This window comes from Emys orbicularis, unplaced genomic scaffold, assembly GCF_028017835.1.
Source record: "Emys orbicularis isolate rEmyOrb1 unplaced genomic scaffold, rEmyOrb1.hap1 scaffold_87, whole genome shotgun sequence".
In the NCBI taxonomy this organism is placed as follows: domain Eukaryota; kingdom Metazoa; phylum Chordata; order Testudines; family Emydidae; genus Emys; species Emys orbicularis.
Window position 1 is genome coordinate 46,333 of NW_027045198.1, and position 16,530 is coordinate 62,862.

Sequence of the window (16,530 nt, forward strand, 5' to 3'; positions counted from 1 at the left end):
TATTTCAACCAGGTTACCCTAAGCGATATCACTCTCCTGAGGATTACACAGCAAGATAAAGAACGGATGTTGCTTGAATGCCAGCAAACACCGGGACCATACGCTGCCAGGCTCTGTCAGGCAATGATACCAGATTACTTGCTACTAGCATGGCGTGGTCAAGTGTCCTACCATGGAGGACGGAATAAGGCTGCACTGCCCAGAAACCTTGTGGCAAGGCTTTTGGAGTACCTCCAGGAGAGCTTCATGGAGATGTCCCTGGAGGATTTCCGCTCCATCCCCAGACATGTTAACAGACTTTTCCAGTAGCTGTACTGGCTGCGAATGCATCCCAAGTGCTCAGGGCAAATTAATCATTAAAAATGCTTGCTTTTAAACCATGTTTTATATTTTAAAAGGTAAACTCACCTGAGGTCCCTTCCATGGGGTCATGGTCTTGGGTGCTGGCTTGGGAGGCTTGGGAGGGTACTTCAGTCAGGGTGAGAAACAGTTCCTGGCTGTTGGGGAGAACGGAGAGCTGGGTGCTCTCTGCCAGCTCGTCCTCCTCCTCCTCCTCTTCCCCTTCCGCGGAATCATCAGGTGTCCCTGATGAGATTATCCCCAGCTCGGAATCCACAGTCAGAGGTGGGGTAGTGGTGGCGGCCCCCCCTAGAAATGCATTTAGCTCAGCGTAGAAGCGGCATGTCCGCGGCTCTGACCCGGAGCGACCGTTTGCCTCCTTTGCTTTTTGATAGGCTTGTCTGAGCTCCTTGACTTTCACGCGGCACTGATCTGTGTCCCTATTGTGGCCTCTCTCCATCATGCCCTTGGAAATTTTTTCATAAGTTTTGGCATTTCGTCTTTTCGAACGCAGTTCAGCTAGCACTGAATCCTCTCCCCATATAGAGATCAAATCCAGTACCTCCTGTACGGTCCATGCTGGTGCTCTTTTTCGATTATCAGCCTGCATGGTTACCTGTGCTGATGAGCTCTCTGTGGTCACCTGTGCTCTCCACGCTGTGCAAACAGGAAATGAAATTCAAATGTTCCCGGGGCTTTTCCTGTCCACCTGGCCAGTGCATGCGAGTTCAGATTGCTGGCCAGAGCGGTCACAATGGTGCACTGTGGGATAGCTCCTGGAGGCCAATAACATCGAATTGCGGCCACACTAACGCTAATTCGAATTGACAAATTCGATTTTGGCGCTACTCCGCTCGTCGGGGTGGAGTACAGAAATCGAATTAAAGGGCCCTTTAATTCGAATTAAATGGCTTCGTTGTGTGGACGGTTCCAGAGTTAATTCGAATTAAAGCCACTAAATCCGAATTAAAGGTGTAGTGTAGACCAGGCCTAAGATACATGTGTGGTAAAGGCTGAGTACAAACATCTGCTTCCCTTTAGGTGGGGCTCGGTTTGTAATAAAAGTTTTCCTCCTTGTTCTGGGTGCAGAGGGAGAATTTCCCTATCTTGGGAGCAGCTGATCTTCTTGGACAGGGAGGAGCATGTTCACCTGAGCAGAGGCCTGGAACCGGAAAGGTGAGTACAGGTGGTGAGTTTGTCCTTCTTCCTATGTGTCTCTCTTTGAGCTCTCATATGTTGGCCAACATACTCTCTCTCTCTCCCCTTGTCCTGTCTCCTTGCATAGAACATGGGCAATGGTGCATGCTCACAGGCTTGGTCTGGGGCGTCTGCAACCCAATGGGGCATTGGGAGGGGGAAGAGAAGCATGATGGTACTAGATCCTCCATTGGTAGTGGTGGGGGTGACTGTGGGAGTTGACTGTCACTGTTCATCAAGTGGGGCTGATGTACAGTGGATGGGAGAGGGAGGGCAGTATCTCGTACACCAGTAGAACTTTGGGCAGTGATGGCTCCTGCTTGGGTTATATGCTGTGTTTGCAGAGGAATCGCCCAGGAGCCCCAGCCGGAGGAGAAACTGGAAGAAGTGAACCTGAGCAGCCTGGACATCCTTGTAAGCAGAGATGAACAGTCCTCCGCTTTGTCTTCTCCATGACTGGCTGTGAGTGAACAATTATGGCACTCTGTTGCTCATCCGTACCACTCTAGTTTTCTTCTACCATTCTCCTGCTGCTCTCTGGCCCTGCTGTATCACGGCACAGTGTCACTGTTGCTCCTTAAGGAAATGCTCTGTGCATTACCCCAGGTGTCCACCCAGTGCCACTGTTGCTCCATGGGGGAAATGCTTTGTGCATTACCTGGATTAGCCACCCAGTGTCACTGTTGCTTTATTTGGGAAATGCTCTGTGCAACTATACAGAGTGTCCACCCGGTGTCAATATTGCTCCATGAAGGAAATGCTCTGTGATTACCCGGGGTAGCCACGCAGTCTCCTTTTTGCTTCATGAGAGACATGTTCTGTGCAATTACACCGAGTGGCCACCTGGTGGCACTGTTACTGCCTGGTGTCACTGTTGCTCCACGAGAGAAATGATCACTCAGTTTCTGTTCATCCAGTGGGGCTGATGTAGATGGGATGGGAGAGAGAGGCAGGGATGAGGGCAAGATTTCACACACCAATAGAGATTTGTGTAGTGATGGCTCATGCTTGGCTTTTGAAGCTGCGCTTGCAGAGGAATTGGCCAGGAGCCCCAGCCACAGAAGAAGCTGGCACAAGTGGACCTGAGCAACCTGGACATCCTTCTAAGCAGATATCTGGGAGGCGGAAACCTGAGGACTGTTCATAATTGGCTATGAGTAAGAGGTCAGTGCTTTGAATTCCTCATGTGTGCTCCCTCTAGTTTTCTTCACAGACCGTGTGCTTCCACGTTGGGTAGGGGCTCTGTGGTATCAAGGCTGCGGAGGGGCAAGAGTCTACTCTGCAGAGTGACTATGTCGGGTGCCGTTAAGGGGGCCAATACAGGGAGGAGAAAAGGGAAAGAGACCTGAACCCTGATTACAGGGCAGTCACCCTTTCTTTAGTAAAATACTCCTCCTTTACACAATGGCGGGGGGAGGGGGAGTCCCCAATGTGAAAAGATCTGGAAATGAACAGGTAAGGGAGGGATCCTGCTGAGTGTCCCCTTTCCAATCAATCCTCCATCCCTCAGCGACACCCTTCCCGACTTACCTCCTACCCCACCAAGAAAATGACAACTTTATGCCCCCTACCTTTACCAGAAAAGACCCCTCTTACTTGTGACGCGGTCCTGTTAGTAGGGTTAGGTGCACCCACGTGCCGGCTCTGAATACCACCGCATCTACCTACAACATCTCAACATCCACACATTTCAGAAAGGACCGCCACATGAATCTCTTCGAACGTAGCCCGAGGAATCTCCTCTCTTTATCACCAAAGAGACACAAGGCCTGGAATTCGGACACAACTAACGGAGCTGTCCGAATCCCTACAGTTGACACTCATCAGTCCGACAGTGTTCTTTATTGTGCACAGGAAAACAAAGGGTGAAAGTTGTGGTTGGTTGAGCGGTGTAAATTGGGCAGGGCAAAAGGACTAGAGGAAGGATTAGACGGAAGTGAGGGTCTGAAAGGAGCCCCCCACCTCAGCTGTTCATTTCCAGACTTTGTGACATTTGCTTGGTTGGGCCATTTCTTGTCTTTTTTGAGAAAAGGGGCGAATTTTCCACGGCCTCCGCCATCCCCTTACAGCCGCCCCTTCACCACACCATATTCCATCTGACCGGGATAGGTCCCAAGTAAGCTTTCACTTCAAATCTCAAAAAAGCCAAGTAGAAATCATTCTGTGGGAATTTACTGTGACTAAGAGAAACAGAAGTTCAACCCTTCTCAAGGGGTGTGTGGTCAGGGGGAGTCGCTCAGCCGCAGGCACAGAAAGGCTCCCCTAGCTTAAGCGTGAGAGGTATAAGACCTTACACCCTGGTTACAGGGCGGTCATTTTGCCGGGCTTGTCAAAGTGACCTGTGGCTTAATTTGCATGGCAAAGGAGACCGAAACCCTCCTTACAGGGTGGTCCTTAAGCCAGGGGCGTTCCAATGGGCCAGAGCGAAAAGCGCTGTAAAGGAGAGACCTCCCTTCCCTCAGAAGTGGGTGGTCTCGTTGCCCAGCGAGTGCCAACGGCCCAAGAGGAATTAGAAAGGGGAGACCTGCACCCTTCTGACAGGGAGAGGTCAACGGCACGGGGCATTTTAAAGGCTAGGTCCTAAGGAGCTCAAACCCAGAGAGACCTCAACCCTTTTTAAAGGGGGGTCGCTCAGCCTCAGCTATGGAAGGGACCCATAAAGCATTTTGGTTGGCAAGGAATGGACCTTGATCCTTATTTACAGGGAGGTCCTTTTACCGGGCACCTGAAGGGGGATTAAGCCTGTGCGGAGAAGTGTCGAACCCGAGCCCACGGTACAGGGGTGCGGTGTGTGCGGTGTGTGCAGCCTTTGGCCGTGGCTTTTTCTTCCCTTTTCCTGCAGTTTCTTTGGTGCTTGTGTCGTCTTGTCCATTTTGTCCTTTGAGTTGCTAGAAAGAGAGAGGTGAAGCGGGTTAGGTGTGGCTCAGTAGAGAGCACGTGTACAGTGTACATTCAGATTACATTGGCAAGGTACACGGCCCTGCCGGAAATGACCCCAATACCTACTTTTCGGCACCGATCTCTTTCAGAGCGCAGGAGAGCTTGCGGCAGAACGCGGGTCCAGGTAGATGCAGAGGACGCGGGCTTTGACTTGGCTGAGTGCGTGAGTGAGTGAGGAGGGCACGGGACAGCTAGTAGGACAAACCCTGAACCCTCTCAAGAGGCTGGTTTCTAGAACTACCTTCCAAATGGCAGTGTTACCTTGTGAAAGGCAGGGAAAGACCCACCCCCTAGTTAGAGGGAGCTCACTTTGGACCTTGGCGTGAAGAGGGCCAATGCAGAGAGGAGAAAAGGGAAAGCGACCTGAACCCTGATTACAGGGCAGTCACCCTTTCTTTAGTAAAATACTCCTCCTGTACACAATGGGGCAGGGGGGGAGTCCCCAATGTGAAAAGATCTGGAAATGAACAGGTAAGGGAGGGATCCTGCTGAGTGTCCCCTTTCCAATCAATCCTCCGTCCCTCAGCGACACCCTTCCCGACTTACCTTCCTACCCCACCAAGAAAATGACAACTTTGTGCCCCCTAACCTTTACCAGAAAAGACCCCTCTTACTTGTGACGCGGTCCTGTTAGTAGGGTTAGGTGCACCCACGTGCCGGCTCTGAAAACCACCGCATCTACCTACAACATCTCAACATCAACACATTTCAGAAAGGACCGCCACATCAATCTCTTCGAACGTAGCCCGAGGAATCTCCTCTCTTTATCACCAAAGAGACACAAGGCCTGGAATTCGGACACAACTAACGGAGCTGTCCGAATCCCTACAGTAGACACTCATCAGTCCGACAGTGTTCTTTCTTGTGCACAAGAAAACAAAGGGTGAAAGTTGTGGTTGGTTGAGCGGTGTAAATTGGGCAGGGCAAAAGGACTTGAGGAAGGATTAGACGGAAGTGAGGGTCTGCAAGGAGCCCCGCACCTCACCTGTTCATTTCCAGACTTTGTGACATTTGCTTGGTTGGGCCATTTCTTGGCTTTTTTGAGAAAAGGGGCGAATTTTCCACGGCCTCCGCCATCCCCTTACAGCCGCCCCTTCGCCACACCATGTTCCATCTGACCGGGATAGGTCCCAAGTAAGATTTCACTTCAAATCTCAAAAACGCCAAGAAGAAATCATTCTGTGGGAATTTAAAGTGACTAAGAGAAACAGAAGTTCAACCCTTCTCAAGGGGTGGGGGGTCGGGGGGAGTCGCTCAGCCGCAGGCACAGAAAGGCTCCCCTAGCTTAAGCGTGAGAGGTATAAGACCTTACACCCTGGTTACAGGGCGGTCATTTTGCCGGGCTTGTCAAAGTGACCTGTGGCTTAATTTGCATGGCAAAGGAGACCGAAACCCTCCTTACAGGATGGTCCTTAAGCCAGGGGCGTTCCCATGGGCCAGAGCGAAAAGCGCTGTAAAGGAGAGACCTCCCTTCCCTCAGAAGTGGGTGGTCTCGTTGCCCAGCGAGTGCCAACGGCCCAAGAGGAGTTAGAAAGGGGAGACCTGCACCCTTCTGACAGGGAGAGGTCAACGGCACGGGGCATTTTAAAGGCTAGGTCCTAAGGAGCTCAAATCCACAGAGACCTCAAGCCTTTTTAAAGGGGGGTCGCTCAGCCTCAGCTATGGAAGGGACCCATAAAGCATTTTGGTTGGCAAGGAATGGACCTTGATCCTTGTTTACAGGGAGGTCCTTTTACCGGGCACCTGAAGGGGGATTAAGCCTGTGCGGAGAAGTGTCGAACCCGAGCCCTCGGTGCAGGGGTGCGGTGTGTGCGGTGTGTGCAGCCTTTGTCCGTGGCTTTTTCTTCCCTTTTCCTGCAGTTTCTTTGGTGCTTGTGTCGTCTTGTCCATTTTGTCCTTTGAGTTGCTAGAAAGAGAGAGGTGAAGCGGGTTAGGTGTGGCTCAGTAGAGAGCACGAGTACAAGGTACATTCAGATTACATTGGCAAGGTACTTGCCCGTGCCGGAAATTACCCCAATACCTACTTTTCGGCACCGATCTCTTTCAGAGCGCAGGAGAGCTTGCGGCAGAACGCGGGTCCAGGTGGATGCAGAGGACGCGGGCTTTGACTTGGCTGAGTGCGTGAGTGAGTGAGGAGGGCACGGGACAGCTAGTAGGACAAACCCTGAACCCTCTCAAGAGGCTGGTTTCTAGAACTACCTTCCAAATGGCAGTGTTACCTTGTGAAAGGCAGGGAAAGACCCACCCCCTAGTTAGAGGGAGCTCACTTTGGACCTTGGCGTGAAGAGGGCCAATGCAGAGAGGAGAAAAGGGAAAGCGACCTGAACCCTGATTACAGGGCAGTCACCCTTTCTTTAGTAAAATACTCCTCCTGTACACAATGGAGCAGGGGGGGAGTCCCCAATGTGAAAAGATCTGGAAATGAACAGGTAAGGGAGGGATCCTGCTGAGTGTCCCCTTTCCAATCAATCCTCCGTCCCTCAGCGACACCCTTCCCGACTTACCTTCCTACCCCACCAAGAAAATGACAACTTTGTGCCCCCTAACCTTTACCAGAAAAGACCCCTCTTACTTGTGACGCGGTCCTGTTAGTAGGGTTAGGTGCACCCACGTGCCGGCTCTGAAAACCACCGCATCTACCTACAACATCTCAACATCAACACATTTCAGAAAGGACCGCCACATGAATCTCTTCGAACGTAGCCCGAGGAATCTCCTCTCTTTATCACCAAAGAGACACAAGGCCTGGAATTCGGACACAACTAACGGAGCTGTCCGAATCCCTACAATAGACACTCATCAGTCCGACAGTGTTCTTTCTTGTGCACAAGAAAACAAAGGGTGAAAGTTGTGGTTGGTTGAGCGGTGTAAATTGGGCAGGGCAAAAGGACTTGAGGAAGGATTAGACGGAAGTGAGGGTCTGCAAGGAGCCCCGCACCTCACCTGTTCATTTCCAGACTTTGTGACATTTGCTTGGTTGGGCCATTTCTTGGCTTTTTTGAGAAAAGGGGCGAATTTTCCACGGCCTCCGCCATCCCCTTACAGCCGCCCCTTCGCCACACCATGTTCCATCTGACCGGGATAGGTCCCAAGTAAGCTTTCACTTCAAATCTCAAAAAAGCCAAGTAGAAATCATTCTGTGGGAATTTACTGTGACTAAGAGAAACAGAAGTTCAACCCTTCTCAAGGGGTGTGTGGTCAGGGGGAGTCGCTCAGCCACAGGCACAGAAAGGCTCCCCTAGCTTAAGCGTGAGAGGTATAAGACCTTACACCCTGGTTACAGGGCGGTCATTTTGCCGGGCGTGTCAAAGTGACCTGTGGCTTAATTTGCATGGCAAAGGAGACCGAAACCCTCCTTACAGGGTGGTCCTTAAGCCAGGGGCGTTCCAATGGGCCAGAGCGAAAAGCGCTGTAAAGGAGAGACCTCCCTTCCCTCAGAAGTGGGTGGTCTCGTTGCCCAGCGAGTGCCAACGGCCCAAGAGGAATTAGAAAGGGGAGACCTGCACCCTTCTGACAGGGAGAGGTCAACGGCACGGGGCATTTTAAAGGCTAGGTCCTAAGGAGCTCAAACCCAGAGAGACCTCAACCCTTTTTAAAGGGGGGTCGCTCAGCCTCAGCTATGGAAGGGACCCATAAAGCATTTTGGTTGGCAAGGAATGGACCTTGATCCTTATTTACAGGGAGGTCCTTTTACCGGGCACCTGAAGGGGGATTAAGCCTGTGCGGAGAAGTGTCGAACCCGAGCCCACGGTACAGGGGTGCGGTGTGTGAGGTGTGTGCAGCCTTTGGCCGTGGCTTTTTCTTCCCTTTTCCTGCAGTTTCTTTGGTGCTTGTGTCGTCTTGTCCATTTTGTCCTTTGAGTTGCTAGAAAGAGAGAGGTGAAGCGGGTTAGGTGTGGCTCAGTAGAGAGCACGTGTACAGTGTACATTCAGATTACATTGGCAAGGTACACGGCCCTGCCGGAAATGACCCCAATACCTACTTTTCGGCACCGATCTCTTTCAGAGCGCAGGAGAGCTTGCGGCAGAACGCGGGTCCAGGTAGATGCAGAGGACGCGGGCTTTGACTTGGCTGAGTGCGTGAGTGAGTGAGGAGGGCACGGGACAGCTAGTAGGACAAACCCTGAACCCTCTCAAGAGGCTGGTTTCTAGAACTACCTTCCAAATGGCAGTGTTACCTTGTGAAAGGCAGGGAAAGACCCACCCCCTAGTTAGAGGGAGCTCACTTTGGACCTTGGCGTGAAGAGGGCCAATGCAGAGAGGAGAAAAGGGAAAGCGACCTGAACCCTGATTACAGGGCAGTCACCCTTTCTTTAATAAAATACTCCTCCTGTACACAATGGGGCAGGGGGGGAGTCCCCAATGTGAAAAGATCTGGAAATGAACAGGTAAGGGAGGGATCCTGCTGAGTGTCCCCTTTCCAATCAATCCTCCGTCCCTCAGCGACACCCTTCCCGACTTACCTTCCTACCCCACCAAGAAAATGACAACTTTGTGCCCCCTAACCTTTACCAGAAAAGACCCCTCTTACTTGTGACGCGGTCCTGTTAGTAGGGTTAGGTGCACCCACGTGCCGGCTCTGAAAACCACCGCATCTACCTACAACATCTCAACATCAACACATTTCAGAAAGGACCGCCACATCAATCTCTTCGAACGTAGCCCGAGGAATCTCCTCTCTTTATCACCAAAGAGACACAAGGCCTGGAATTCGGACACAACTAACGGAGCTGTCCGAATCCCTACAGTAGACACTCATCAGTCCGACAGTGTTCTTTCTTGTGCACAAGAAAACAAAGGGTGAAAGTTGTGGTTGGTTGAGCGGTGTAAATTGGGCAGGGCAAAAGGACTTGAGGAAGGATTACACGGAAGTGAGGGTCTGCAAGGAGCCCCGCACCTCACCTGTTCATTTCCAGACTTTGTGACATTTGCTTGGTTGGGCCATTTCTTGGCTTTTTTGAGAAAAGGGGCGAATTTTCCACGGCCTCCGCCATCCCCTTACAGCCGCCCCTTCGCCACACCATGTTCCATCTGACCGGGATAGGTCCCAAGTAAGATTTCACTTCAAATCTCAAAAACGCCAAGAAGAAATCATTCTGTGGGAATTTAAAGTGACTAAGAGAAACAGAAGTTCAACCCTTCTCAAGGGGTGGGGGGTCGGGGGGAGTCGCTCAGCCGCAGGCACAGAAAGGCTCCCCTAGCTTAAGCGTGAGAGGTATAAGACCTTACACCCTGGTTACAGGGCGGTCATTTTGCCGGGCGTGTCAAAGTGACCTGTGGCTTAATTTGCATGGCAAAGGAGACCGAAACCCTCCTTACAGGATGGTCCTTAAGCCAGGGGCGTTCCAATGGGCCAGAGCGAAAAGCGCTGTAAAGGAGAGACCTCCCTTCCCTCAGAAGTGGGTGGTCTCGTTGCCCAGCGAGTGCCAACGGCCCAAGAGGAGTTAGAAAGGGGAGACCTGCACCCTTCTGACAGGGAGAGGTCAACGGCACGGGGCATTTTAAAGGCTAGGTCCTAAGGAGCTCAAATCCACAGAGACCTCAAGCCTTTTTAAAGGGGGGTCGCTCAGCCTCAGCTATGGAAGGGACCCATAAAGCATTTTGGTTGGCAAGGAATGGACCTTGATCCTTGTTTACAGGGAGGTCCTTTTACCGGGCACCTGAAGGGGGATTAAGCCTGTGCGGAGAAGTGTCGAACCCGAGCCCTCGGTGCAGGGGTGCGGTGTGTGCGGTGTGTGCAGCCTTTGTCCGTGGCTTTTTCTTCCCTTTTCCTGCAGTTTCTTTGGTGCTTGTGTCGTCTTGTCCATTTTGTCCTTTGAGTTGCTAGAAAGAGAGAGGTGAAGCGGGTTAGGTGTGGCTCAGTAGAGAGCACGAGTACAAGGTACATTCAGATTACATTGGCAAGGTACTTGCCCGTGCCGGAAATTACCCCAATACCTACTTTTCGGCACCGATCTCTTTCAGAGCGCAGGAGAGCTTGCGGCAGAACGCGGGTCCAGGTGGATGCAGAGGACGCGGGCTTTGACTTGGCTGAGTGCGTGAGTGAGGAGGGCACGGGACAGCTAGTAGGACAAACCCTGAACCCTCTCAAGAGGCTGGTTTCTAGAACTACCTTCCAAATGGCAGTGTTACCTTGTGAAAGGCAGGGAAAGACCCACCCCCTAGTTAGAGGGAGCTCACTTTGGACCTTGGCGTGAAGAGGGCCAATGCAGAGAGGAGAAAAGGGAAAGCGACCTGAACCCTGATTACAGGGCAGTCACCCTTTCTTTAGTAAAATACTCCTCCTGTACACAATGGGGCAGGGGGGGAGTCCCCAATGTGAAAAGATCTGGAAATGAACAGGTAAGGGAGGGATCCTGCTGAGTGTCCCCTTTCCAATCAATCCTCCATCCCTCAGCGACACCCTTCCCGATTTACCTCCTACCCCACCAAGAAAATGACAACTTTGTGCCCCCTACCTTTACCAGAAAAGACCTCTCTTACTTGTGACGCGGTCCTGTTAGTAGGGTTAGGTGCACCCACGTGCCGGCTCTGAATACCACCGCATCTACCTACAACATCTCAACATCAACACATTTCAGAAAGGACCGCCACATCAATCTCTTCGAACGTAGCCCGAGCAATCTCCTCTCTTTATCACCAAAGAGACACAAGGCCTGGAATTAGGACACAACTAACGGAGCTGTCCGAATCCCTACAGTTGACACTCATCAGTCCGACAGTGTTCTTTATTGTGCACAGGAAAACAAAGGGTGAAAGTTGTGGTTGGTTGAGCGGTGTAAATTGGGCAGGGCAAAAGGACTAGAGGAAGGATTAGACGGAAGTGAGGGTCTGAAAGGAGCCCCCCACCTCAGCTGTTCATTTCCAGACTTTGTGACATTTGCTTGGTTTGGCCATTTCTTGTCTTTTTTGAGAAAAGGGGCGAATTTTCCACGGCCTCCGCCATCCCCTTACAGCCGCCCCTTCGCCACACCATATTCCATCTGACCGGGATAGGTCCCAAGTAAGCTTTCACTTCAAATCTCAAAAAAGCCAAGTAGAAATCATTCTGTGGGAATTTACTGTGACTAAGAGAAACAGAAGTTCAACCCTTCTCAAGGGGTGTGTGGTCAGGGGGATTCGCTCAGCCACAGGCACAGAAAGGCTCCCCTAGCTTAAGCGTGAGAGGTATAAGACCTTACACCCTGGTTACAGGGCGGTCATTTTGCCGGGCTTGTCAAAGTGACCTGTGGCTTAATTTGCATGGCAAAGGAGACCAAAACCCTCCTTACAGGGTGGTCCTTAAGCCAGGGGCGTTCCAATGGGCCAGAGCGAAAAGCGCTGTAAAGGAGAGACCTCCCTTCCCTCAGAAGTGGGTGGTCTCGTTGCCCAGCGAGTGCCAACGGCCCAAGAGGAATTAGAAAGGGGAGACCTGCACCCTTCTGACAGGGAGAGGTCAACGGCACGGGGCATTTTAAAGGCTAGGTCCTAAGGAGCTCAAACCCAGAGAGACCTCAACCCTTTTTAAAGGGGGGTCGCTCAGCCTCAGCTATGGAAGGGACCCATAAAGCATTTTGGTTGGCAAGGAATGGACCTTGATCCTTGTTTACAGGGAGATCCTTTTACCGGGCACCTGAAGGGGGATTAAGCCTGTGCGGAGAAGTGTCGAACCCGAGCCCACGGTACAGGGGTGCGGTGTGTGCGGTGTGTGCAGCCTTTGTCCGTGGCTTTTTCTTCCCTTTTCCTGCAGTTTCTTTGGTGCTTGTGTCGTCTTGTCCATTTTGTCCTTTGAGTTGCTAGAAAGAGAGAGGTGAAGCGGGTTAGGTGTGGCTCAGTAGAGAGCACGTGTACAGTGTACATTCAGATTACATTGGCAAGGTACACGGCCCTGCCGGAAATAACCCCAATACCTACTTTTCGGCACCGATCTCTTTCAGAGCGCAGGAGAGCTTGCGGCAGAACGCGGGTCCAGGTGGATGCAGAGGACCCGGGCTTTGACTTGGCTGAGTGCGTGAGTGAGTGAGGAGGGCACGGGACAGCTAGTAGGACAAACCCTGAACCCTCTCAAGAGGCTGGTTTCTAGAACTACCTTCCAAATGGCAGTGTTACCTTGTGAAAGGCAGGGAAAGACCCACCCCCTAGTTAGAGGGAGCTCACTTTGGACCTTGGCGTGAAGAGGGCCAATGCAGAGAGGAGAAAAGGGAAAGCGACCTGAACCCTGATTACAGGGCAGTCACCCTTTCTTTAGTAAAATACTCCTCCTGTACACAATGGGGCAGGGGGGGAGTCCCCAATGTGAAAAGATCTGGAAATGAACAGGTAAGGGAGGGATCCTGCTGAGTGTCCCCTTTCCAATCAATCCTCCATCCCTCAGCGACACCCTTCCCGACTTACCTCCTACCCCACCAAGAAAATGACAACTTTGTGCCCCCTACCTTTACCAGAAAAGACCTCTCTTACTTGTAACGCGGTCCTGTTAGTAGGGTTAGGTGCACCCACGTGCCGGCTCTGAATACCACCGCATCTACCTACAACATCTCAACATCCACACATTTCAGAAAGGACCGCCACATGAATCTCTTCGAACGTAGCCCGAGGAATCTCCTCTCTTTATCACCAAAGAGACACAAGGCCTGGAATTCGGACACAACTAACGGAGCTGTCCGAATCCCTACAGTTGACACTCATCAGTCCGACAGTGTTCTTTATTGTGCACAGGAAAACAAAGGGTGAAAGTTGTGGTTGGTTGAGCGGTGTAAATTGGGCAGGGCAAAAGGACTAGAGGAAGGATTAGACGGAAGTGAGGGTCTGAAAGGAGCCCCCCACCTCAGCTGTTCATTTCCAGACTTTGTGACATTTGCTTGGTTGGGCCATTTCTTGTCTTTTTTGAGAAAAGGGGCGAATTTTCCACGGCCTCCGCCATCCCCTTACAGCCGCCCCTTCGCCACACCATATTCCATCTGACCGGGATAGGTCCCAAGTAAGCTTTCACTTCAAATCTCAAAAAAGCCAAGTAGAAATCATTCTGTGGGAATTTACTGTGACTAAGAGAAACAGAAGTTCAACCCTTCTCAAGGGGTGTGTGGTCAGGGGGATTCGCTCAGCCACAGGCACAGAAAGGCTCCCCTAGCTTAAGCGTGAGAGGTATAAGACCTTACACCCTGGTTACAGGGCGGTCATTTTGCCGGGCTTGTCAAAGTGACCTGTGGCTTAATTTGCATGGCAAAGGAGACCGAAACCCTCCTTACAGGGTGGTCCGTAAGCCAGGGGCGTTCCAATGGGCCAGAGCGAAAAGCGCTGTAAAGGAGAGACCTCCCTTCCCTCAGAAGTGGGTGGTCTCGTTGCCCAGCGAGTGCCAACGGCCCAAGAGGAATTAGAAAGGGGAGACCTGCACCCTTCTGACAGGGAGAGGTCAACGGCACGGGGCATTTTAAAGGCTAGGTCCTAAGGAGCTCAAACCCAGAGAGACCTCAACCCTTTTTAAAGGGGGGTCGCTCAGCCTCAGCTATGGAAGGGACCCATAAAGCATTTTGGTTGGCAAGGAATGGACCTTGATCCTTATTTACAGGGAGGTCCTTTTACCGGGCACCTGAAGGGGGATTAAGCCTGTGCGGAGAAGTGTCGAACCCGAGCCCACGGTACAGGGGTGCGGTGTGTGCGGTGTGTGCAGCCTTTGGCCGTGGCTTTTTCTTCCCTTTTCCTGCAGTTTCTTTGGTGCTTGTGTCGTCTTGTCCATTTTGTCCTTTGAGTTGCTAGAAAGAGAGAGGTGAAGCGGGTTAGGTGTGGCTCAGTAGAGAGCACGTGTACAGTGTACATTCAGATTACATTGGCAAGGTACACGGCCCTGCCGGAAATGACCCCAATACCTACTTTTCGGCACCGATCTCTTTCAGAGCGCAGGAGAGCTTGCGGCAGAACGCGGGTCCAGGTAGATGCAGAGGACGCGGGCTTTGACTTGGCTGAGTGCGTGAGTGAGTGAGGAGGGCACGGGACAGCTAGTAGGACAAACCCTGAACCCTCTCAAGAGGCTGGTTTCTAGAACTACCTTCTAAATGGCAGTGTTACCTTGTGAAAGGCAGGGAAAGACCCACCCCCTAGTTAGAGGGAGCTCACTTTGGACCTTGGCGTGAAGAGGGCCAATGCAGAGAGGAGAAAAGGGAAAGCGACCTGAACCCTGATTACAGGGCAGTCACCCTTTCTTTAGTAAAATACTCCTCCTGTACACAATGGAGCAGGGGGGGAGTCCCCAATGTGAAAAGATCTGGAAATGAACAGGTAAGGGAGGGATCCTGCTGAGTGTCCCCTTTCCAATCAATCCTCCGTCCCTCAGCGACACCCTTCCCGACTTACCTTCCTACCCCACCAAGAAAATGACAACTTTGTGCCCCCTAACCTTTACCAGAAAAGACCCCTCTTACTTGTGACGCGGTCCTGTTAGTAGGGTTAGGTGCACCCACGTGCCGGCTCTGAAAACCACCGCATCTACCTACAACATCTCAACATCAACACATTTCAGAAAGGACCGCCACATGAATCTCTTCGAACGTAGCCCGAGGAATCTCCTCTCTTTATCACCAAAGAGACACAAGGCCTGGAATTCGGACACAACTAACGGAGCTGTCCGAATCCCTACAATAGACACTCATCAGTCCGACAGTGTTCTTTCTTGTGCACAAGAAAACAAAGGGTGAAAGTTGTGGTTGGTTGAGCGGTGTAAATTGGGCAGGGCAAAAGGACTTGAGGAAGGATTAGACGGAAGTGAGGGTCTGCAAGGAGCCCCGCACCTCACCTGTTCATTTCCAGACTTTGTGACATTTGCTTGGTTGGGCCATTTCTTGGCTTTTTTGAGAAAAGGGGCGAATTTTCCACGGCCTCCGCCATCCCCTTACAGCCGCCCCTTCGCCACACCATGTTCCATCTGACCGGGATAGGTCCCAAGTAAGATTTCACTTCAAATCTCAAAAAAGCCAAGTAGAAATCATTCTGTGGGAATTTACTGTGACTAAGAGAAACAGAAGTTCAACCCTTCTCAAGGGGTGTGTGGTCAGGGGGAGTCGCTCAGCCACAGGCACAGAAAGGCTCCCCTACCTTAAGCGTGAGAGGTATAAGACCTTACACCCTGGTTACAGGGCGGTCATTTTGCCGGGCGTGTCAAAGTGACCTGTGGCTTAATTTGCATGGCAAAGGAGACCGAAACCCTCCTTACAGGGTGGTCCTTAAGCCAGGGGCGTTCCAATGGGCCAGAGCGAAAAGCGCTGTAAAGGAGAGACCTCCCTTCCCTCAGAAGTGGGTGGTCTCGTTGCCCAGCGAGTGCCAACGGCCCAAGAGGAATTAGAAAGGGGAGACCTGCACCCTTCTGACAGGGAGAGGTCAACGGCACGGGGCATTTTAAAGGCTAGGTCCTAAGGAGCTCAAACCCAGAGAGACCTCAACCCTTTTTAAAGGGGGGTCGCTCAGCCTCAGCTATGGAAGGGACCCATAAAGCATTTTGGTTGGCAAGGAATGGACCTTGATCCTTATTTACAGGGAGGTCCTTTTACCGGGCACATGAAGGGGGATTAAGCCTGTGCGGAGAAGTGTCGAACCCGAGCCCACGGTACAGGGGTGCGGTGTGTGCGGTGTGTGCAGCCTTTGGCCGTGGCTTTTTCTTCCCTTTTCCTGCAGTTTCTTTGGTGCTTGTGTCGTCTTGTCCATTTTGTCCTTTGAGTTGCTAGAAAGAGAGAGGTGAAGCGGGTTAGGTGTGGCTCAGTAGAGAGCACGTGTACAGTGTACATTCAGATTACATTGGCAAGGTACACGGCCCTGCCGGAAATGACCCCAATACCTACTTTTCGGCACCGATCTCTTTCAGAGCGCAGGAGAGCTTGCGGCAGAACGCGGGTCCAGGTAGATGCAGAGGACGCGGGCTTTGACTTGGCTGAGTGCGTGAGTGAGTGAGGAGGGCACGGGACAGCTAGTAGGACAAACCCTGAACCCTCTCAAGAGGCTGGTTTCTAGAACTACCTTCCAAATGGCAGTGTTACCTTGTGAAAGGCAGGGAAAGACCCACCCCCTAGTTAGAGGGAGCTCACTTTGG

General features: G+C 51.8%; 1 long non-coding RNA gene across 1 annotated transcript; it reads left to right on the forward strand.

Moving 5' to 3' along the window:
* The first annotated feature begins 1,434 nt into the window (after positions 1-1,434).
* On the forward strand, positions 1,435-2,639 carry LOC135895096 (uncharacterized). Its single transcript, XR_010562462.1, has 3 exons — positions 1,435-1,515; positions 1,881-1,998; positions 2,558-2,639. It is a non-coding gene; the product is annotated as an uncharacterized LOC135895096 (long non-coding RNA).
* The last annotated feature ends 13,891 nt before the right edge of the window (positions 2,640-16,530 follow it).